The following is a 24,134-nucleotide window of genomic DNA, read 5'->3' as shown; positions in this document are numbered from 1 at the left end:
TGAGTGATTTGCCAAAAGTCAGATTTTTGCTGAAATTGTGACCCCGGGGCTTAGGGATTTTTTCAAAAAAATATTTTCCAACCGGTTAAGTTGTTGAGGGCTGATTTCTTGTCCTGTGATAAAAAGCCTTCTGTTTCCATCGCCAAAACTTTCAGGGGAGCATTTGCAAGCTTCTGGCACCATTTTTGAGTGAATTGCCAAAAGTCAGATTTTTGCTGAAATTGTGACCCCGGGGCTTAGGGATTTTTTCAAAAAAATATTTTCCGCCGGTTAAGTTGTCGAGGGCTGATTTCTTGTCCTGTGATAAAAAGCCTTCTGTTTCCATCGCCAAAACTTTCAGGGGAGCATTTTAAAACTTCTGGCATCATTTTTGAGTGAATCGCCAAAAGTCAGATTTTTCCTGAAATTCTGACCCCGGGGCTTAGGGATTTTTTCAAAAAAATATTTTCCGCCGGTTAAGTTGTTGGGGGCTGATTTCTTGTCCTGTGATTAAAAAGCCTTCTGTTTCGACTGCCAAAACTTTCAGGGGAGCATTTGCAACGGGTTGGCACCATTTTTGAGTGAATCGCCAAAAGGCAGATTTTTGCTGAAATTGTGACCCCGGGGCTTAGGGATTTTTTCAAAAAAATATTTTCCAACCGGTTAAGTTGTTGAGGGCTGATTTCTTGTCCTGTGAGAAAAAGCCTTCTGTTTCCATCGCCAAAACTTTCAGGGGAGCATTTGCAACCAGTTGGCACTATTTTTGAGTGATTTGCCAAAAGTCAGATTTTTGCTGAAATTGTGACCCCGGGGCTTAGGGATTTTTTCAAAAAAATATTTTCCAACCGGTTCAGTTGTTGAGGGCTGATTTCTTGTCCTGTGATAAAAAGCCTTATGTTTCCATCGCCAAAACTTTCATGGGAGCATTTGCAAGCTTCTGGCACCATTTTTGAGTGAATTGCCAAAAGTCAGATTTTTGCTGAAATTGTGACCCCGGAGCTTAGGGATTTTTTCAAAAAAATATTTTCCGCCGGTTAAGTTGTCGAGGGCTGATTTCTTGTCCTGTGATAAAAAGCCTTCTGTTTCCATCGCCAAAACTTTCAGGGGAGCATTTTAAAACTTCTGGCATCATTTTTGAGTGAATCGCCAAAAGTCAGATTTTTCCTGAAATTCTGACCCCGGGGCTTAGGGATTTTTTCAAAAAAATATTTTCCGCCGGTTAAGTTGTTGGGGGCTGATTTCTTGTCCTGTGATTAAAAAGCCTTCTGTTTCGACTGCCAAAACTTTCAGGGGAGCATTTGCAACGGGTTGGCACCATTTTTGAGTGAATCGCCAAAAGGCAGATTTTTGCTGAAATTGTGACCCCGGGGCTTAGGGATTTTTTCAAAAAAATATTTTCTGCCGGTTAAGTTGTCGGGGGCTGATTTCTTGTCCTGTGACAAAAAGCCTTCTGTTTCGACTGCCAAAACTTTCAGGGGAGCATTTGCAAGCTTCTGGCATCATTTTTGAGTGAATCGCCAAAAGTCAGATTTTTGCTGAAATTGTGACTCCGGGGCTTAGGGATTTTTTTAAAAAAATATTTTCCGCCGGTTAAGTTGTCGAGGGCTGATTTCTTGTCCTTTGATAAAAAGACTTCTGATTCGACTGCTAAACCTTTCAGGGGAGCATTTGCAACCAGTTGCCACCATTTTTGAGTGAATTGCCAAACGTAAGATTTTTGCTGAAATTGTGACCCCGGGGCTTAGGGGTTTTTTCAAAAAAATATTTTCTGCCGGTTAAGTTGTCGGGGGCTGATTTCTTGTCCTGTGACAAAAAGCCTTCTGTTTCGACTGCCAAAACTTTCAGGGGAGCATTTGCAAGCTTCTGGCATCATTTTTTAGTGAATCGCCAAAAGTCAGATATTTGCTGAAATTGTGACTCCGGGGCTTAGGGATTTTTTCAAAAAAATATTTTGCGCCGGTTAGGTTGTCGAGGGCTGATTTCTTGTCCTGTGATAAAAAGCCTTCTGTTTCGACTGCCAAAATCTTCAGGGGAGCATTTGCAATGGGTTGGCACCATTTTTGAGTGAATTGCCAAAAGTCAGATTTTTGCTGAAATTGTGACCCCGGAGCTTAGGGATTTTTTCAAAAAAATATTTTCTGCCGGTTAAGTTGTTGAGGGCTATTTTCCTGTCCTGTAATAAAAAGCCTTCTGTTTCCATCGCCAAAACTTTCAGGGAGCATTTGCAACCAGTTGCCACCATTTTTGTGTGAATTTCCAAAAGTCAGATTTTTGCTGAAATTGTGACCCCGGGGCTTAGGGATTTTTTCAAAAAAATATTTTCCGCCGGTTAAGTTGTCGAGGGCTGATTTCTTGTCCTGTGATAAAAAGCCTTCTGTTTCCATCGCAAAAACTTTCAGGGGAGCATTTTAAAACTTCTGGCATCATTTTTGAGTGATTTGCCAAAAGTCAGATTTTTGCTGAAATTGTGACCCCGGGGCTTAGGGATTTTTTCAAAAAAATATTTTCCAACCGGTTAAGTTGTTGAGGGCTGATTTCTTGTCCTGTGATAAAAAGCCTTCTGTTTCCATCGCCAAAACTTTCAGGGGAGCATTTGCAAGCTTCTGGCACCATTTTTGAGTGAATTGCCAAAAGTCAGATTTTTGCTGAAATTGTGACCCCGGGGCTTAGGGATTTTTTCAAAAAAATATTTTCCGCCGGTTAAGTTGTCGAGGGCTGATTTCTTGTCCTGTGATAAAAAGCCTTCTGTTTCCATCGCCAAAACTTTCAGGGGAGCATTTTAAAACTTCTGGCATCATTTTTGAGTGAATCGCCAAAAGTCAGATTTTTCCTGAAATTCTGACCCCGGGGCTTAGGGATTTTTTCAAAAAAATATTTTCCGCCGGTTAAGTTGTTGGGGGCTGATTTCTTGTCCTGTGATTAAAAAGCCTTCTGTTTCGACTGCCAAAACTTTCAGGGGAGCATTTGCAACGGGTTGGCACCATTTTTGAGTGAATCGCCAAAAGGCAGATTTTTGCTGAAATTGTGACCCCGGGGCTTAGGGATTTTTTCAAAAAAATATTTTCCAACCGGTTAAGTTGTTGAGGGCTGATTTCTTGTCCTGTGAGAAAAAGCCTTCTGTTTCCATCGCCAAAACTTTCAGGGGAGCATTTGCAACCAGTTGGCACTATTTTTGAGTGATTTGCCAAAAGTCAGATTTTTGCTGAAATTGTGACCCCGGGGCTTAGGGATTTTTTCAAAAAAATATTTTCCAACCGGTTCAGTTGTTGAGGGCTGATTTCTTGTCCTGTGATAAAAAGCCTTATGTTTCCATCGCCAAAACTTTCATGGGAGCATTTGCAAGCTTCTGGCACCATTTTTGAGTGAATTGCCAAAAGTCAGATTTTTGCTGAAATTGTGACCCCGGAGCTTAGGGATTTTTTCAAAAAAATATTTTCCGCCGGTTAAGTTGTCGAGGGCTGATTTCTTGTCCTGTGATAAAAAGCCTTCTGTTTCCATCGCCAAAACTTTCAGGGGAGCATTTTAAAACTTCTGGCATCATTTTTGAGTGAATCGCCAAAAGTCAGATTTTTCCTGAAATTCTGACCCCGGGGCTTAGGGATTTTTTCAAAAAAATATTTTCCGCCGGTTAAGTTGTTGGGGGCTGATTTCTTGTCCTATGATTAAAAAGCCTTCTGTTTCCATTGCCAAAACTATCAGGGGAGCATTTGCAACCAGTTGGCACTATTTTTGAGTGATTTGCCAAAAGTCAGATTTTTGCAGAAATTGTGACCCCGGGGCTTAGGGATTTTTTGAAAAAAATATTTTCCGCGGGTTAAGTTGTCGGGGGCTAATTTCTTGCCCTGTAATAAAAAGCCTTCTGTTTCCATTGCCAAAACTATCAGGGGAGCATTTGCAAGCTTCTGGCATCATTTTTGAGAGAATCGCCAAAAGTCAGATTTTTGCTGAAATTGTGACCCCAGGGCTAAGGGATTTTTTCAAAAAAATATTTTGCGCCGGTTAAGTTGTTGAGGGCTGATTTCTTGTCCTGTGATTAAAAAGCCTTCTGTTTCCATCGCCAAAGCTTTCAGGGGAACATTTGTAAACGGTTGCCACCGTTTTTGAGTGAATTGCCAAAAGTCAGATTTTTGCTGAAATTCTGACCCCGGGGCTTAGGGATTTTTTCAAAAAAATATTTTACACCGGTCAAGTTGTCGAGGGCTGATTTCTTGTCCTGTGATAAAAAGCCTTCTGTTTCGACTGCCAAAGCTTTCAGGGGAGCACTTGCAACCGGTTGGCATCATTTTTGAGTGAATTGCCAAAAGTCAGATTTTTGTTGAAATTGTGACCCCGGGGCTTAGGGATTTTTTCAAAAAAATGTTTTCCGCCTGTTAAGTTGCCGGGGGCTGATTTCTTGTCCTGTGACAAAAAGCCTTCTGTTTCGACTGCCAAAACTTTCAGGGGAGCATTTGCAAGCTTCTGGCATCATTTTTTAGTGAATCGCCAAAAGTCAGATTTTTGTTGAAATTGTGACCCCGGGGCTTAGGGATTTTTTCAAAAAAATGTTTTCCGCCTGTTAAGTTGCCGGGGGCTGATTTCTTGTCCTTTGATAAAAAGCCTTCTGTTTCGACTGCCAAAACTTTCTGGGGAGCTTTTGCAAGCTTCTGGCATCATTTTTGAGTGAATTGCCAAAAGTCAGATTTTTGCTGAAATTGTGACCCCGGGGCTTAGGGGTTTTTTCAAAAAAATATTTTCTGCCGGTTAAGTTGTCGGGGGCTGATTTCTTGTCCTGTGACAAAAAGCCTTCTGTTTCGACTGCCAAAACTTTCAGGGGAGCATTTGCAAGCTTCTGGCATCATTTTTGAGTGAATCGCCAAAAGTCAGATTTTTGCTGAAATTGTGACTCCGGGGCTTAGGGATTTTTTTAAAAAAATATTTTCCGCCGGTTAAGTTGTCGAGGGCTGATTTCTTGTCCTTTGATAAAAAGACTTCTGATTCGACTGCTAAACCTTTCAGGGGAGCATTTGCAACCAGTTGCCACCATTTTTGAGTGAATTGCCAAACGTAAGATTTTTGCTGAAATTGTGACCCCGGGGCTTAGGGGTTTTTTCAAAAAAATATTTTCTGCCGGTTAAGTTGTCGGGGGCTGATTTCTTGTCCTGTGACAAAAAGCCTTCTGTTTCGACTGCCAAAACTTTCAGGGGAGCATTTGCAAGCTTCTGGCATCATTTTTTAGTGAATCGCCAAAAGTCAGATATTTGCTGAAATTGTGACTCCGGGGCTTAGGTATTTTTTCAAAAAAATATTTTGCGCCGGTTAAGTTGTCGAGGGCTGATTTCTTGTCCTGTGATAAAAAGCCTTCTGTTTCGACTGCCAAAATCTTCAGGGGAGCATTTGCAATGGGTTGGCACCATTTTTGAGTGAATTGCCAAAAGTCAGATTTTTGCTGAAATTGTGACCCCGGAGCTTAGGGATTTTTTCAAAAAAATATTTTCTGCCGGTTAAGTTGTTGAGGGCTATTTTCCTGTCCTGTAATAAAAAGCCTTCTGTTTCCATCGCCAAAACTTTCAGGGAGCATTTGCAACCAGTTGCCACCATTTTTGTGTGAATTTCCAAAAGTCAGATTTTTGCTGAAATTGTGACCCCGGGGCTTAGGGATTTTTTCAAAAAAATATTTTCCGCCGGTTAAGTTGTCGAGGGCTGATTTCTTGTCCTGTGATAAAAAGCCTTCTGTTTCCATCGCAAAAACTTTCAGGGGAGCATTTTAAAACTTCTGGCATCATTTTTGAGTGATTTGCCAAAAGTCAGATTTTTGCTGAAATTGTGACCCCGGGGCTTAGGGATTTTTTCAAAAAAATATTTTCCAACCGGTTAAGTTGTTGAGGGCTGATTTCTTGTCCTGTGATAAAAAGCCTTCTGTTTCCATCGCCAAAACTTTCAGGGGAGCATTTGCAAGCTTCTGGCACCATTTTTGAGTGAATTGCCAAAAGTCAGATTTTTGCTGAAATTGTGACCCCGGGGCTTAGGGATTTTTTCAAAAAAATATTTTCCGCCGGTTAAGTTGTCGAGGGCTGATTTCTTGTCCTGTGATAAAAAGCCTTCTGTTTCCATCGCCAAAACTTTCAGGGGAGCATTTTAAAACTTCTGGCATCATTTTTGAGTGAATCGCCAAAAGTCAGATTTTTCCTGAAATTCTGACCCCGGGGCTTAGGGATTTTTTCAAAAAAATATTTTCCGCCGGTTAAGTTGTTGGGGGCTGATTTCTTGTCCTGTGATTAAAAAGCCTTCTGTTTCGACTGCCAAAACTTTCAGGGGAGCATTTGCAACGGGTTGGCACCATTTTTGAGTGAATCGCCAAAAGGCAGATTTTTGCTGAAATTGTGACCCCGGGGCTTAGGGATTTTTTCAAAAAAATATTTTCCAACCGGTTAAGTTGTTGAGGGCTGATTTCTTGTCCTGTGAGAAAAAGCCTTCTGTTTCCATCGCCAAAACTTTCAGGGGAGCATTTGCAACCAGTTGGCACTATTTTTGAGTGATTTGCCAAAAGTCAGATTTTTGCTGAAATTGTGACCCCGGGGCTTAGGGATTTTTTCAAAAAAATATTTTCCAACCGGTTCAGTTGTTGAGGGCTGATTTCTTGTCCTGTGATAAAAAGCCTTATGTTTCCATCGCCAAAACTTTCATGGGAGCATTTGCAAGCTTCTGGCACCATTTTTGAATGAATTGCCAAAAGTCAGATTTTTGCTGAAATTGTGACCCCGGAGCTTAGGGATTTTTTCAAAAAAATATTTTCCGCCGGTTAAGTTGTCGAGGGCTGATTTCTTGTCCTGTGATAAAAAGCCTTCTGTTTCCATCGCCAAAACTTTCAGGGGAGCATTTTAAAACTTCTGGCATCATTTTTGAGTGAATCGCCAAAAGTCAGATTTTTCCTGAAATTCTGACCCCGGGGCTTAGGGATTTTTTCAAAAAAATATTTTCCGCCGGTTAAGTTGTTGGGGGCTGATTTCTTGTCCTGTGATTAAAAAGCCTTCTGTTTCGACTGCCAAAACTTTCAGGGGAGCATTTGCAACGGGTTGGCACCATTTTTGAGTGAATCGCCAAAAGGCAGATTTTTGCTGAAATTGTGACCCCGGGGCTTAGGGATTTTTTCAAAAAAATATTTTCTGCCGGTTAAGTTGTCGGGGGCTGATTTCTTGTCCTGTGACAAAAAGCCTTCTGTTTCGACTGCCAAAACTTTCAGGGGAGCATTTGCAAGCTTCTGGCATCATTTTTGAGTGAATCGCCAAAAGTCAGATTTTTGCTGAAATTGTGACTCCGGGGCTTAGGGATTTTTTTAAAAAAATATTTTCCGCCGGTTAAGTTGTCGAGGGCTGATTTCTTGTCCTTTGATAAAAAGACTTCTGATTCGACTGCTAAACCTTTCAGGGGAGCATTTGCAACCAGTTGCCACCATTTTTGAGTGAATTGCCAAACGTAAGATTTTTGCTGAAATTGTGACCCCGGGGCTTAGGGGTTTTTTCAAAAAAATATTTTCTGCCGGTTAAGTTGTCGGGGGCTGATTTCTTGTCCTGTGACAAAAAGCCTTCTGTTTCGACTGCCAAAACTTTCAGGGGAGCATTTGCAAGCTTCTGGCATCATTTTTTAGTGAATCGCCAAAAGTCAGATATTTGCTGAAATTGTGACTCCGGGGCTTAGGGATTTTTTCAAAAAAATATTTTGCGCCGGTTAAGTTGTCGAGGGCTGATTTCTTGTCCTGTGATAAAAAGCCTTCTGTTTCGACTGCCAAAATCTTCAGGGGAGCATTTGCAATGGGTTGGCACCATTTTTGAGTGAATTGCCAAAAGTCAGATTTTTGCTGAAATTGTGACCCCGGAGCTTAGGGATTTTTTCAAAAAAATATTTTCTGCCGGTTAAGTTGTTGAGGGCTATTTTCCTGTCCTGTAATAAAAAGCCTTCTGTTTCCATCGCCAAAACTTTCAGGGAGCATTTGCAACCAGTTGCCACCATTTTTGTGTGAATTTCCAAAAGTCAGATTTTTGCTGAAATTGTGACCCCGGGGCTTAGGGATTTTTTCAAAAAAATATTTTCCGCCGGTTAAGTTGTCGAGGGCTGATTTCTTGTCCTGTGATAAAAAGCCTTCTGTTTCCATCGCAAAAACTTTCAGGGGAGCATTTTAAAACTTCTGGCATCATTTTTGAGTGATTTGCCAAAAGTCAGATTTTTGCTGAAATTGTGACCCCGGGGCTTAGGGATTTTTTCAAAAAAATATTTTCCAACCGGTTAAGTTGTTGAGGGCTGATTTCTTGTCCTGTGATAAAAAGCCTTCTGTTTCCATCGCCAAAACTTTCAGGGGAGCATTTGCAAGCTTCTGGCACCATTTTTGAGTGAATTGCCAAAAGTCAGATTTTTGCTGAAATTGTGACCCCGGGGCTTAGGGATTTTTTCAAAAAAATATTTTCCGCCGGTTAAGTTGTCGAGGGCTGATTTCTTGTCCTGTGATAAAAAGCCTTCTGTTTCCATCGCCAAAACTTTCAGGGGAGCATTTTAAAACTTCTGGCATCATTTTTGAGTGAATCGCCAAAAGTCAGATTTTTCCTGAAATTCTGACCCCGGGGCTTAGAGATTTTTTCAAAAAAATATTTTCCGCCGGTTAAGTTGTTGGGGGCTGATTTCTTGTCCTGTGATTAAAAAGCCTTCTGTTTCGACTGCCAAAACTTTCAGGGGAGCATTTGCAACGGGTTGGCACCATTTTTGAGTGAATCGCCAAAAGGCAGATTTTTGCTGAAATTGTGACCCCGGGGCTTAGGGATTTTTTCAAAAAAATATTTTCCAACCGGTTAAGTTGTTGAGGGCTGATTTCTTGTCCTGTGAGAAAAAGCCTTCTGTTTCCATCGCCAAAACTTTCAGGGGAGCATTTGCAACCAGTTGGCACTATTTTTGAGTGATTTGCCAAAAGTCAGATTTTTGCTGAAATTGTGACCCCGGGGCTTAGGGATTTTTTCAAAAAAATATTTTCCAACCGGTTCAGTTGTTGAGGGCTGATTTCTTGTCCTGTGATAAAAAGCCTTATGTTTCCATCGCCAAAACTTTCATGGGAGCATTTGCAAGCTTCTGGCACCATTTTTGAGTGAATTGCCAAAAGTCAGATTTTTGCTGAAATTGTGACCCCGGAGCTTAGGGATTTTTTCAAAAAAATATTTTCCGCCGGTTAAGTTGTCGAGGGCTGATTTCTTGTCCTGTGATAAAAAGCCTTCTGTTTCCATCGCCAAAACTTTCAGGGGAGCATTTTAAAACTTCTGGCATCATTTTTGAGTGAATCGCCAAAAGTCAGATTTTTCCTGAAATTCTGACCCCGGGGCTTAGGGATTTTTTCAAAAAAATATTTTCCGCCGGTTAAGTTGTTGGGGGCTGATTTCTTGTCCTATGATTAAAAAGCCTTCTGTTTCCATTGCCAAAACTATCAGGGGAGCATTTGCAACCAGTTGGCACTATTTTTGAGTGATTTGCCAAAAGTCAGATTTTTGCTGAAATTGTGACCCCAGGGCTAAGGGATTTTTTCAAAAAAATATTTTGCGCCGGTTAAGTTGTTGAGGGCTGATTTCTTGTCCTGTGATTAAAAAGCCTTCTGTTTCCATCGCCAAAGCTTTCAGGGGAACATTTGTAAACGGTTGCCACCGTTTTTGAGTGAATTGCCAAAAGTCAGATTTTTGCTGAAATTCTGACCCCGGGGCTTAGGGATTTTTTCAAAAAAATATTTTACACCGGTCAAGTTGTCGAGGGCTGATTTCTTGTCCTGTGATAAAAAGCCTTCTGTTTCGACTGCCAAAGCTTTCAGGGGAGCACTTGCAACCGGTTGGCATCATTTTTGAGTGAATTGCCAAAAGTCAGATTTTTGTTGAAATTGTGACCCCGGGGCTTAGGGATTTTTTCAAAAAAATGTTTTCCGCCTGTTAAGTTGCCGGGGGCTGATTTCTTGTCCTGTGACAAAAAGCCTTCTGTTTCGACTGCCAAAACTTTCAGGGGAGCATTTGCAAGCTTCTGGCATCATTTTTTAGTGAATCGCCAAAAGTCAGATTTTTGTTGAAATTGTGACCCCGGGGCTTAGGGATTTTTTCAAAAAAATGTTTTCCGCCTGTTAAGTTGCCGGGGGCTGATTTCTTGTCCTTTGATAAAAAGCCTTCTGTTTCGACTGCCAAAACTTTCTGGGGAGCTTTTGCAAGCTTCTGGCATCATTTTTGAGTGAATTGCCAAAAGTCAGATTTTTGCTGAAATTGTGAACCCAGGGCTTAGGGGTTTTTTCAAAAACATATTTTCTGCCGGTTAAGTTGTCGGGGGCTGATTTCTTGTCCTGTGACAAAAAGCCTTCTGTTTCGACTGCCAAAACTTTCAGGGGAGCATTTGCAAGCTTCTGGCATCATTTTTGAGTGAATCGCCAAAAGTCAGATTTTTGCTGAAATTCTGACCCCAGGGCTTAGGGGTTTTTTCAAAAAAATATTTTCCGCCGGTTAAGTTGTCGAGGGCTGATTTCTTGTCCTGTGATAAAAAGCCTTCTGTTTCCATCGCCAAAACTTTCAGGGGAGCATTTTAAAACTTCTGGCATCATTTTTGAGTGATTTGCCAAAAGTCAGATTTTTGCTGAAATTGTGACCCCGGGGCTTAGGGATTTTTTCAAAAAAATATTTTCCAACCGGTTAAGTTGTTGAGGGCTCATTTCTTGTCCTGTGATAAAAAGCCTTCTGTTTCCATCGCCAAAACTTTCAGGGGAGCATTTGCAAGCTTCTGGCACCATTTTTTAGTGAATTGCCAAAAGTCAGATTTTTGCTGAAATTGTGACCCCTGGGCTTAGGGATTTTTTCAAAAAAATATTTTCCGCCGGTTAAGTTGTCGAGGGCTGATTTCTTGTCCTGTGATAAAAAGCCTTCTGTTTCCATCGCCAAAACTTTCAGGGGAGCATTTTAAAACTTCTGGCATCATTTTTGAGTGAATCGCCAAAAGTCAAATTTTTCCTCAAATTCTGACCCCGGGGCTTAGGGATTTTTTCAAAAAAATATTTTCCGCCGGTTAAGTTGTTGGGGGCTGATTTCATGTCCTGTGATTAAAAAGCCTTCTGTTTCGACTGCCAAAACTTTCAGGGGAGCATTTGCAACGGGTTGGCACCATTTTTGAGTGAATCGCCAAAAGGCAGATTTTTGCTGAAATTGTGACCCCGGGGCTTAGGGATTTTTTCAAAAAAATATTTTCCAACCAGTTAAGTTGTTGAGGGCTGATTTCTTGTCCTGTGAGAAAAAGCCTTCTGTTTCCATCGCCAAAACTTTCAGGGGAGCATTTGCAACCAGTTGGCACTATTTTTGAGTGATTTGCCAAAAGTCAGATTTTTGCTGAAATTGTGACCCCGGGGCTTAGGGATTTTTTCAAAAAAATATTTTACACCGGTCAAGTTGTCGAGGGCTGATTTCTTGTCCTGTGATAAAAAGCTTTCTGTTTCGACTGCCAAAGCTTTCAGGGGAGCACTTGCAACCGGTTGGCATCATTTTTGAGTGAATTGCCAAAAGTCAGATTTTTGCTGAAATTGTGACCCCGGGGCTTAGGGATTTTTTCAAAAAAATGTTTTCCGCCTGTTAAGTTGCCGGGGGCTGATTTCTTGTCCTTTGATAAAAAGCCTTCTGTTTCGACTGCCAAAACTTTCTGGGGAGCTTTTGCAAGCTTCTGGCATCATTTTTGAGTGAATTGCCAAAAGTCAGATTTTTGCTGAAATTGTGACCCCGGGGCTTAGGGGTTTTTTTCAGAAAAATATTTTCTGCCGGTTAAGTTGTCGGGGGCTGATTTCTTGTCCTGTGACAAAAAGCCTTCTGTTTCGACTGCCAAAACTTTCAGGGGAGCATTTGCAAGCTTCTGGCATCATTTTTGAGTGAATCGCCAAAAGTCAGATTTTTGCTGAAATTGTGACTCCGGGGCTTAGGGATTTTTTTAAAAAAATATTTTCCGCTGGTTAAGTTGTCGAGGGCTGATTTCTTGTCCTTTGATAAAAAGACTTCTGATTCGACTGCTAAACCTTTCAGGGGAGCATTTGCAACCAGTTGCCACCATTTTTGAGTGAATTGCCAAACGTAAGATTTTTGCTGAAATTGTGACCCCGGGGCTTAGGGGTTTTTTCAAAAAAATATTTTCCGCCGGTTAAGTTGTCGGGGGCTGATTTCTTGTCCTGTGACAAAAAGCCTTCTGTTTCGACTGCCAAAACTTTCAGGGGAGCATTTGCAAGCTTCTGGCATCATTTTTTAGTGAATCGCCAAAAGTCAGATTTTTGCTGAAATTGTGACCCCAGGGCTTAGGGATTTTTTCAAAAAAATATTTTACACCGGTCAAGTTGTCGAGGGCTGATTTCTTGTCCTGTGATAAAAAGCTTTCTGTTTCGACTGCCAAAGCTTTCAGGGGAGCACTTGCAACCGGTTGGCATCATTTTTGAGTGAATCGCCAAAAGTCAGATTTTTGCTGAAATTGTGACTCCGGGGCTTAGGGATTTTTTTAAAAAAATATTTTCCGCTGGTTAAGTTGACGAGGGCTGATTTCTTGTCCTTTGATAAAAAGCCTTCTGTTTCGACTGCCAAAACTTTCTGGGGAGCTTTTGCAAGCTTCTGGCATCATTTTTGAGTGAATTGCCAAAAGTCAGATTTTTGCTGAAATTGTGACCCCGGGGCTTAGGGGTTTTTTCAAAAAAATATTTTCCGCCGGTTAAGTTGTCGGGGGCTGATTTCTTGTCCTGTGACAAAAAGCCTTCTGTTTCGACTGCCAAAACTTTCAGGGGAGCATTTGCAAGCTTCTGGCATCATTTTTGAGTGAATCGCCAAAAGTCAGATTTTTGCTGAAATTGTGACTCCGGGGCTTAGGGATTTTTTTAAAAAAATATTTTCCGCTGGTTAAGTTGTCGAGGGCTGATTTCTTGTCCTTTGATAAAAAGACTTCTGATTCGACTGCTAAACCTTTCAGGGGAGCATTTGCAACCAGTTGCCACCATTTTTGAGTGAATTGCCAAACGTAAGATTTTTGCTGAAATTGTGACCCCGGGGCTTAGGGGTTTTTTCAAAAAAATATTTTCCGCCGGTTAAGTTGTCGGGGGCTGATTTCTTGTCCTGTGACAAAAAGCCTTCTGTTTCGACTGCCAAAACTTTCAGGGGAGCATTTGCAAGCTTCTGGCATCATTTTTTAGTGAATCGCCAAAAGTCAGATTTTTGCTGAAATTGTGACCCCAGGGCTTAGGGATTTTTTCAAAAAAATATTTTACACCGGTCAAGTTGTCGAGGGCTGATTTCTTGTCCTGTGATAAAAAGCTTTCTGTTTCGACTGCCAAAGCTTTCAGGGGAGCACTTGCAACCGGTTGGCATCATTTTTGAGTGAATCGCCAAAAGTCAGATTTTTGCTGAAATTGTGACTCCGGGGCTTAGGGATTTTTTTAAAAAAATATTTTCCGCTGGTTAAGTTGACGAGGGCTGATTTCTTGTCCTTTGATAAAAAGCCTTCTGTTTCGACTGCCAAAACTTTCTGGGGAGCTTTTGCAAGCTTCTGGCATCATTTTTGAGTGAATTGCCAAAAGTCAGATTTTTGCTGAAATTGTGACCCCGGGGCTTAGGGGTTTTTTCAAAAAAATATTTTCCGCCGGTTAAGTTGTCGGGGGCTGATTTCTTGTCCTGTGACAAAAAGCCTTCTGTTTCGACTGCCAAAACTTTCAGGGGAGCATTTGCAAGCTTCTGGCATCATTTTTTAGTGAATCGCCAAAAGTCAGATATTTGCTGAAATTGTGACTCCGGGGCTTAGGGATTTTTTCAAAAAAATATTTTGCGCCGGTTAAGTTGTCGAGGGCTGATTTCTTGTCCTGTGATAAAAAGCCTTCTGTTTCGACTGCCAAAATCTTCAGGGGAGCATTTGCAATGGGTTGGCACCATTTTTGAGTGAATTGCCAAAAGTCAGATTTTTGCTGAAATTGTGACCCCGGAGCTTAGGGATTTTTTCAAAAAAATATTTTCTGCCGGTTAAGTTGTTGAGGGCTATTTTCCTGTCCTGTAATAAAAAGCCTTCTGTTTCCATCGCCAAAACTTTCAGGGGAGCATTTGCAACCAGTTGCCACCATTTTTGTGTGAATTTCCAAAAGTCAGATTTTTGCTGAAATTGTGACCCCGGGGCTTAGGGATTTTTTCAAAAAAATATTTTCCGCCGGTTAAGTTGTCGAGGGCTGATTTCTTGTCCTGTGATAAAAAGCCTTCTGTTTCCATCGCCAAAACTTTCAGGGGAGCATTTGCAACGGGTTGGCATCATTTTTGAGTGAATTGCCAAAAGTCAGATTTTTGCTGAAATTCTGACCCCGGGGCTTAGGGGTTTTTTCAAAAAAATATTTTCGGCCGGTTAAGTTGTCGAGGGCTGATTTCTTGTCCTGTGATAAAAAGCCTTCTGTTTCCATCGCCAAAACTTTCAGGGGAGCATTTTAAAACTTCTGGCATCATTTTTGAGTGAATCGCCAAAAGTCAGATTTTTCCTGAAATTCTGACCCCGGGGCTTAGGGATTTTTTCAAAAAAATATTTTCCGCCGGTTAAGTTGTTGGGGGCTGATTTCTTGTCCTGTGATTAAAAAGCCTTCTGTTTCGACTGCCAAAACTTTCAGGGGAGCATTTGCAACGGGTTGGCACCATTTTTGAGTGAATCGCCAAAAGGCAGATTTTTGCTGAAATTGTGACCCCGGGGCTTAGGGATTTTTTCAAAAAAATATTTTCCAACCGGTTAAGTTGTTGAGGGCTGATTTCTTGTCCTGTGAGAAAAAGCCTTCTGTTTCCATCGCCAAAACTTTCAGGGGAGCATTTGCAACCAGTTGGCACTATTTTTGAGTGATTTGCCAAAAGTCAGATTTTTGCTGAAATTGTGACCCCGGGGCTTAGGGATTTTTTGAAAAAAATATTTTCCGCGGGTTAAGTTGTCGGGGGCTAATTTCTTGCCCTGTAATAAAAAGCCTTCTGTTTCCATTGCCAAAACTATCAGGGGAGCATTTGCAAGCTTGTGGCATCATTTTTGAGAGAATCGCCAAAAGTCAGATTTTTGCTGAAATTGTGACCCCGGGGCTAAGGGATTTTTTCAAAAAAATATTTTGCGCTGGTTAAGTTGTTGAGGGCTGATTTCTTGTCCTGTGATTAAAAAGCCTTCTGCTTCCATCGCCAAAGCTTTCAGGGGAACATTTGTAAACGGTTGCCACCGTTTTTGAGTGAATTGCCAAAAGTCAGATTTTTGCTGAAATTCTGACCCCGGGGCTTAGGGATTTTTTCAAAAAAATATTTTACACCGGTCAAGTTGTCGAGGGCTGATTTCTTGTCCTGTGATAAAAAGCCTTCTGTTTCGACTGCCAAAGCTTTCAGGGGAGCACTTGCAACCGGTTGGCATCATTTTTGAGTGAATTGCCAAAAGTCAGATTTTTGTTGAAATTGTGACCCCGGGGCTTAGGGATTTTTTCAAAAAAATGTTTTCCGCCTGTTAAGTTGCCGGGGGCTGATTTCTTGTCCTTTGATAAAAAGTCTTCTGTTTCGACTGCCAAAACTTTCTGGGGAGCTTTTGCAAGCTTCTGGCATCATTTTTGAGTGAATTGCCAAAAGTCAGATTTTTGCTGAAATTGTGACCCCGGGGCTTAGGGGTTTTTTCAAAAACATATTTTCTGCCGGTTAAGTTGTCGGGGGCTGATTTCTTGTCCTGTGACAAAAAGCCTTCTGTTTCCATCGCCAAAACTTTCAGGGGAGCATTTGCAAACTTCTGGCATCATTTTTGAGTGAATCGCCAAAAGTCAGATTTTTGCTGAAATTGTGACTCCGGGGCTTAGGGATTTTTTTAAAAAAATATTTTCCGCCGGTTAAGTTGTCGAGGGCTGATTTCTTGTCCTTTGATAAAAAGACTTCTGATTCCATCGCCAAAACTTTCAGGGGAGCATTTTAAAACTTCTGGCATCATTTTTGAGTGATTTGCCAAAAGTCAGATTTTTGCTGAAATTGTGACCCCGGGGCTTAGGGATTTTTTCAAAAAAATATTTTCCAACCGGTTAAGTTGTTGAGGGCTGATTTCTTGTCCTGTGATAAAAAGCCTTCTGTTTCCATCGCCAAAACTTTCAGGGGAGTATTTGCAAGCTTCTGGCACCATTTTTGAGTGAATTGCCAAAAGTCAGATTTTTGCTGAAATTGTGACCCCGGGGCTTAGGGATTTTTTCAAAAAAATATTTTCCGCCGGTTAAGTTGTCGAGGGCTGATTTCTTGTCCTGTGATAAAAAGCCTTCTGATTCGACTGCCAAACCTTTCAGGGGAGCATTTGCAACCAGTTGCCACCATTTTTGAGTGAATTGCCAAAAGTCAGATTTTTGCTGAAATTCTGACCCCGGGGCTTAGGGATTTTTTCAAAAAAATGTTTTACGCCGGTCAAGTTGTCGAGGGCTGATTTCTTGTCCTGTGATAAAAAGCCTTCTGTTTCCATCGCCAAAGCTTTCAGGGGAGCACTTGCAACCAGTTGGCATCATTTTTGAGTGAATTGCCAAAAGTCAGATTTTTGCTGAAATTGTGACCCGGGGCTTAGGGATTTTTTCAAAAAAATATTTTCCAACCAGTTAAGTTGTTGAGGGCTGATTTCTTGTCCTGTGAGAAAAAGCCTTCTGTTTCCATCGCCAAAACTTTCAGGGGAGCATTTGCAACCAGTTGGCACTATTTTTGAGTGATTTGCCAAAAGTCAGATTTTTGCTGAAATTGTGACCCCGGGGCTTAGGGATTTTTTCAAAAAAATATTTTCCAACCGGTTAAGTTGTTGAGGGCTAATTTCTTGCCCTGTAATAAAAAGCCTTCTGTTTCCATTGCCAAAACTATCAGGGGAGCATTTGCAAGCTTGTGGCATCATTTTTGAGAGAATCGCCAAAAGTCAGATTTTTGCTGAAATTGTGACCCCGGGGCTAAGGGATTTTTTCAAAAAAATATTTTGCGCTGGTTAAGTTGTTGAGGGCTGATTTCTTGTCCTGTGATTAAAAAGCCTTCTGCTTCCATCGCCAAAGCTTTCAGGGGAACATTTGTAAACGGTTGCCACCGTTTTTGAGTGAATTGCCAAAAGTCAGATTTTTGCTGAAATTCTGACCCCGGGGCTTAGGGATTTTTTCAAAAAAATATTTTACACCGGTCAAGTTGTCGAGGGCTGATTTCTTGTCCTGTGATAAAAAGCCTTCTGTTTCGACTGCCAAAGCTTTCAGGGGAGCACTTGCAACCGGTTGGCATCATTTTTGAGTGAATTGCCAAAAGTCAGATTTTTGTTGAAATTGTGACCCCGGGGCTTAGGGATTTTTTCAAAAAAATGTTTTCCGCCTGTTAAGTTGCCGGGGGCTGATTTCTTGTCCTTTGATAAAAAGTCTTCTGTTTCGACTGCCAAAACTTTCTGGGGAGCTTTTGCAAGCTTCTGGCATCATTTTTGAGTGAATTGCCAAAAGTCAGATTTTTGCTGAAATTGTGACCCCGGGGCTTAGGGGTTTTTTCAAAAACATATTTTCTGCCGGTTAAGTTGTCGGGGGCTGATTTCTTGTCCTGTGACAAAAAGCCTTCTGTTTCCATCGCCAAAACTTTCAGGGGAGCATTTGCAAACTTCTGGCATCATTTTTGAGTGAATCGCCAAAAGTCAGATTTTTGCTGAAATTGTGACTCCGGGGCTTAGGGATTTTTTTAAAAAAATATTTTCCGCCGGTTAAGTTGTCGAGGGCTGATTTCTTGTCCTTTGATAAAAAGACTTCTGATTCCATCGCCAAAACTTTCAGGGGAGCATTTTAAAACTTCTGGCATCATTTTTGAGTGATTTGCCAAAAGTCAGATTTTTGCTGAAATTGTGACCCCGGGGCTTAGGGATTTTTTCAAAAAAATATTTTCCAACCGGTTAAGTTGTTGAGGGCTGATTTCTTGTCCTGTGATAAAAAGCCTTCTGTTTCCATCGCCAAAACTTTCAGGGGAGTATTTGCAAGCTTCTGGCACCATTTTTGAGTGAATTGCCAAAAGTCAGATTTTTGCTGAAATTGTGACCCCGGGGCTTAGGGATTTTTTCAAAAAAATATTTTCCGCCGGTTAAGTTGTCGAGGGCTGATTTCTTGTCCTGTGATAAAAAGCCTTCTGATTCGACTGCCAAACCTTTCAGGGGAGCATTTGCAACCAGTTGCCACCATTTTTGAGTGAATTGCCAAAAGTCAGATTTTTGCTGAAATTCTGACCCCGGGGCTTAGGGATTTTTTCAAAAAAATGTTTTACGCCGGTCAAGTTGTCGAGGGCTGATTTCTTGTCCTGTGATAAAAAGCCTTCTGTTTCCATCGCCAAAGCTTTCAGGGGAGCACTTGCAACCAGTTGGCATCATTTTTGAGTGAATTGCCAAAAGTCAGATTTTTGCTGAAATTGTGACCCGGGGCTTAGGGATTTTTTCAAAAAAATATTTTCCAACCAGTTAAGTTGTTGAGGGCTGATTTCTTGTCCTGTGAGAAAAAGCCTTCTGTTTCCATCGCCAAAACTTTCAGGGGAGCATTTGCAACCAGTTGGCACTATTTTTGAGTGATTTGCCAAAAGTCAGATTTTTGCTGAAATTGTGACCCCGGGGCTTAGGGATTTTTTCAAAAAAATATTTTCCAACCGGTTAAGTTGTTGAGGGCTCATTTCTTGTCCTGTGATAAAAAGCCTTCTGTTTCCATCGCCAAAACTTTCAGGGGAGCATTTGCAAGCTTCTGGCACCATTTTTGAGTGAATTGCCAAAAGTCAGATTTTTGCTGAAATTGTGACCCCGGGGCTTAGGGATTTTTTCAAAAAAATATTTTACACCGGTCAAGTTGTCGAGGGCTGATTTCTTGTCCTGTGATAAAAAGCCTTCTGTTTCGACTGCCAAAGCTTTCAGGGGAGCACTTGCAACCGGTTGGCATCATTTTTGAGTGAATTGCCAAAAGTCAGATTTTTGTTGAAATTGTGACCCCGGGGCTTAGGGATTTTTTCAAAAAAATGTTTTCCGCCTGTTAAGTTGCCGGGGGCTGATTTCTTGTCCTTTGATAAAAAGCCATCTGTTTCGACTGCCAAAACTTTCTGGGGAGCTTTTGCAAGCTTCTGGCATCATTTTTGAGTGAATTGCCAAAAGTCAGATTTTTGCTGAAATTGTGACCCCGGGGCTTAGGGGTTTTTTCAAAAACATATTTTCTGCCGGTTAAGTTGTCGGGGGCTGATTTCTTGTCCTGTGACAAAAAGCCTTCTGTTTCGACTGCCAAAACTTTCAGGGGAGCATTTGCAAGCTTCTGGCATCATTTTTGAGTGAATCGCCAAAAGTCAGATTTTTGCTGAAATTGTGACTCCGGGGCTTAGGGATTTTTTCAAAAAAATATTTTGCGCCGGTTAAGTTGTCGAGGGATGATTTCTTGTCCTGTGATAAAAAGCCTTCTGTTTCGACTGCCAAAATCTTCAGGGGAGCATTTGCAATGGGTTGGCACCATTTTTGAATGAATTGCCAAAAGTCAGATTTTTGCTGAAATTGTGACCCCGGGGCTTAGGGGTTTTTTCAAAAAAATATTTTCTGCCGGTTAAGTTGTCGGGGGCTGATTTCTTGTCCTGTGACAAAAAGCCTTCTGTTTCGACTGCCAAAACTTTCAGGGGAGGATTTGCAAGCTTCTGGCATCATTTTTTAGTGAATCGCCAAAAGTCAGATATTTGCTGAAATTGTGACTCCGGGGCTTAGGGATTTTTTCAAAAAAATATTTTGCGCCGGTTAAGTTGTCGAGGGCTGATTTCTTGTCCTGTGATAAAAAGCCTTCTGTTTCGACTGCCAAAATCTTCAGGGGAGCATTTGCAATGGGTTGGCACCATTTTTGAGTGAATTGCCAAAAGTCAGATTTTTGCTGAAATTGTGACCCCGGAGCTTAGGGATTTTTTCAAAAAAATATTTTCTGCTGGTTAAGTTGTTGAGGGCTATTTTCCTGTCCTGTAATAAAAAGCCTTCTGTTTCCATCGCCAAAACTTTCAGGGGAGCATTTGCAACCAGTTGCCACCATTTTTGTGTGAATTTCCAAAAGTCAGATTTTTGCTGAAATTCTGACCCCGGGGCTTAGGGTTTTTTTCAAAAAAATATTTTACACCGGTCAAGTTGTCGAGGGCTGATTTCTTGTCCTGTGATAAAAAGCCTTCTGTTTCCATCGCCAAAGCTTTCAGGGGAGCATTTGCAAGCTTCTGGCATCATCTTTGTGTGAATCGCCAAAGGTCAGATTTTTACTGAAATTCTGACCCTGGGGCTTAGGGATTTTTTTTAAAAAAATGTTTTACGCCGGTCAAGTTGTCGAGGGCTGATTTCTTGTCCTGTGATAAAAAGCCTTCTGTTTCGACTGCCAAAACTTTCAGGGGAGCATTTGCAACGGGTTGGCACCATTTTTGAGTGAATCGCCAAAAGGCAGATTTTTGCTGAAATTGTGACCCCAGGGCTTAGGCATTTTTTCAAAAAAATATTTTCCGCCGGTTAAGGTGTCGGTGGCTGATTTCTTGTCCTGTGATAAAAAGCCTTCTGTTTCCATCGCCAAAACTTTCAGGGGAGCAATTGCAAGCTTATGGCATCATTTTTGAGAGAATCGCCAAAAGTCAGATTTTTGCTGAAATTGTGACCCCGGGGCTTAGGGATTTTTTCAAAAAAATATTTTGCGCGGTTAAGTTGTCGGGGGCTGATTTCTTGTCCTGTGATTAAAAAGCCTTCTTTTTCCATCGCCAAAGCTTTCAGGGGAACATTTGTAAACGGTTGGCACCATTTTTGAGTGAATTGCCAAAAGTCTGATTTTTGCTGCAATTGTGACCCCGGGGGCTTAGGGATTTTTTCAAAAAAATATTTTCTGCCAGTTAAGTTGTCGGGGGCTGATTTCTTGTCCTGTGATAAAAACCCTTCTGTTTCGACTGCCCAAACTTTCAGGGGAGCATTTGCAAGCTTCTGGCATCATTTTTGAGTGAATCGCCAAAAGTCAGATTTTTGCTGAAATTGTGACCCCAGGGCTTAGGGATTTTTTCAAAAAAATATTTTCCGCCGGTTAAGTTGTCGGGGGCTGATTTCTTGTCCTGTGATAAAAAGTCTTCTGTTTCGACTGCCAAAACTTTCAGGGGGGCATTTGCAAGCTTCTGGCATCATTTTTGAGTGAATTGCCAAAAGTCAGATTTTTGCTGAAATTGTGACCCCGGGGCTTAGGGGTTTTTTCAAAAAAATATTTTCCTCCGGTTAATTTGTCGGGGGCTGATTTCTTGTCCTGTGACAAAAAGCCTTCTGTTTCGACTGCTAAACCCTTCAGGGGAGCATTTGCAACCAGTTGCCATCATTTTTGAGTGAATTGCCAAAAGTCAGATTTTTGCTGAAATTAGGGATTTTTTCAAAAAAATGTTTTACGCCGGTCAAGTTGTCGACGGCTGATTTCTTGTCCTGTGATAAAAAGCCTTCTGTTTCGACTTCCAAAACTTTCAGGGGAGCATTTGCAACCAGTTGGCACCATTTTTGAGTGAATTGCCAAAAGTCAGATTTTTGCTGAAATTGTCACCCCGGGGCTTAGGGGTATTTTCAAAAAAATATTTTCCGCCGGTTAAGTTGTCGGGGGCTGATTTCTTGTCCTATGACAAAAAGCCTTCTGTTTCGACTGCCAAAACTTTCAGGGGAGCATTTGCAACGGGTTGGCACCATTTTTGAGTGAATCGCCAAAAGGCAGATTTTTGCTGAAATTGTGACCCCGGGGCTTAGGGATTTTTTCAAAAAAATATTTTGCGCGGTTAAGTTGTCGGGGGCTGATTTCTTGTCCTGTGATTAAAAAGCCTTCTGTTTCCCTCGCCAAAGCTTTCAGGGGAACATTTGTAAACGGTTGGCACCATTTTTGAGTAAATCGCTAAAAGTCAGATTTTTCCTGAAATTCTGACCCCGGGGCTTAGGGATTTTTTCAAAAAAAAAATTTCCGCCGGTTAAGTTGTCGGGGGCTGATTTCTTGTCCTGTGACAAAAAGCCTTCTGTTTTCGACTGCCAAAACTTTCAGGGGAGCATTTGCAAGCTTCTGGCATCATTTTTGAGTGAATTGCCAAAAGTCAGATTTTTGCTGAAATTTAGGGATTTTTTCAAAAAAAATGTTTAGGGTTTTTTTCAAAAAAATGTTTTACGCTGGTCAAGTTGTCGAGGGCTGATTTCTTGTCCTGTGATAAAAAGCCTTCTGTTTCGACTGCCAAAACTTTCAGGGGAGCATTTGCAATGGGTTGGCACCATTTTTGAGTGAATCGCCAAAAGTCAGATTTTTGCTGAAATTGTGACCCCGGGGCTTAGGGATTTTTTCAAAAAAATATTTTCCGCCAGTTAAGTTGTCGAGGGCTGATTTCTTGTCCTGTGATAAAAAGACTTCTGATTCGACTGCTAAACCTTTCAGGGCAGCATTTGCAACCAGTTGCCACCATTTTTGAGTGAATTGCCAAAAGTAAGATTTTTGCTGAAATTGTGACCCCGGGGCTTAGGGGTTTTTTCAAAAAAATATTTTCCGCCGGTTAAGTTGTCGGGGGCTGATTTCTTGTCCTGTGACAAAAAGCCTTCTGTTTCGACTGCCAAAACTTTCAGGGGAGCATTTGCAAGCTTCTGGCATCATTTTTTAGTGAATCACCAAAAGTCAGATTTTTGCTGAAATTGTGACTCCGGGGCTTAGGGATTTTTTCAAAAAAATATTTTGCGCCGGTTAAGTTGTTGAGGGCTGATTAATTGTCCTGTGATAAAAAGCCTTCTGTTTCCATCGCCAAAACTTTCAGGGGAGCATTTGCAACTAGTTGCCACCATTTTTGTGTGAATTGCCAAAAGTCAGATTTTTTCTGAAATTCTGACCCCGGGGCTTAGGGATTTTTTCAAAAAAATATTTTGCGCCGGTTAAGTTGTCGAGGGCTGATTTCTTGTCCTGTGATAAAAAGCCTTCTGTTTCGACTGCCAAAACTTTCAGGGGAGCATTTGCAAGCTTCTGGCATCATTTTTGAGTGAATCGCCAAAAGTCAGATTTTTGCTGAAATTGTGACTCCGGGGCTTAGGGATTTTTTTAAAAAAATATTTTCCGCCGGTTAAGTTGTCGAGGGCTGATTTCTTGTCCTTTGATAAAAAGACTTCTGATTCGACTGCTAAACCTTTCAGGGGAGCATTTGCAACGGGTTGGCATCATTTTTGAGTGAATCGCCAAAAGTCAGATTTTTGCTGAAATTCTGACCCCGGGGCTTAGGGGTTTTTTCAAAAAAATATTTTCCGCCGGTTAAGTTGTCGGGGGCTGATTTCTTGTCCTGTGACAAAAAGCCTTCTGTTTCGACTGCCAAAACTTTCAGGGGAATGCACTGAAAAGGATAAACCAAGAACTCTGGCCACAAGTTTCAGTGTAAGGATTAATTACTACTCAAGAGTTGAAAAGAAAAAAAAAAAAAAAAAAAACGTGTATATTCTGCAAAGAATGACAGTTTAAAGCTAATAGTAAATTTGAACACAACGTGTGAGTACAATGGTTTTAAGATAATAATAAATTTAGATATTAGTATACAATAACATAGTATAAAGGTACATAAAATACCAGTACACAACAATGGTTTTATACAAGTCTCAATGGTAGTCAAAAAGAGTCCATATTATATAAACTCAGAATAAAGAATAAAGAGCCAAAAAGGAGTATCCGGAGTATGAATCAGATGTACGACTCAGTAGTGGTGACCAGGACAGGGCCCTGTTTCGGAGTAAACGCCTTCTTCAGCTGGTAATGTCAAATAATATGTCAAAATAAATCAAGGTTCTTCAATTCCATAGATCATAAATATAATAAAGTATATACATTCTAAAGTGAATTAGCACATATCATGATATTTGGTTCCATACCTCGGTTTTTTGAGGACTATAAATCTGTTGGAAGTCTATATCATATCATATAGTTCTTTTATGTTTCTTTTTCAACATGCGTCTAGAAATAAGAATTTACAAGAGTTATTATTTCCAGTCAAATTGTTTTTAAAAACGGACATCAGATGAGTGTTTTCTCACCTTAGATAATTGAATCCAAGTTTTCTTGCGTTTCTCTGTGCGTTTTCTATTAGGGAGTGAGATCATTGTCTTATATATGTGTGTGGGGGGGAGGAGGAGGATAGGCTCTCCCTTCTTAAAGGTGT

This window comes from Podarcis muralis, chromosome 11, assembly GCF_964188315.1.
Source record: "Podarcis muralis chromosome 11, rPodMur119.hap1.1, whole genome shotgun sequence".
In the NCBI taxonomy this organism is placed as follows: Eukaryota; Metazoa; Chordata; class Lepidosauria; order Squamata; family Lacertidae; genus Podarcis; species Podarcis muralis.
This window is presented reverse-complemented; position numbering follows the sequence as displayed.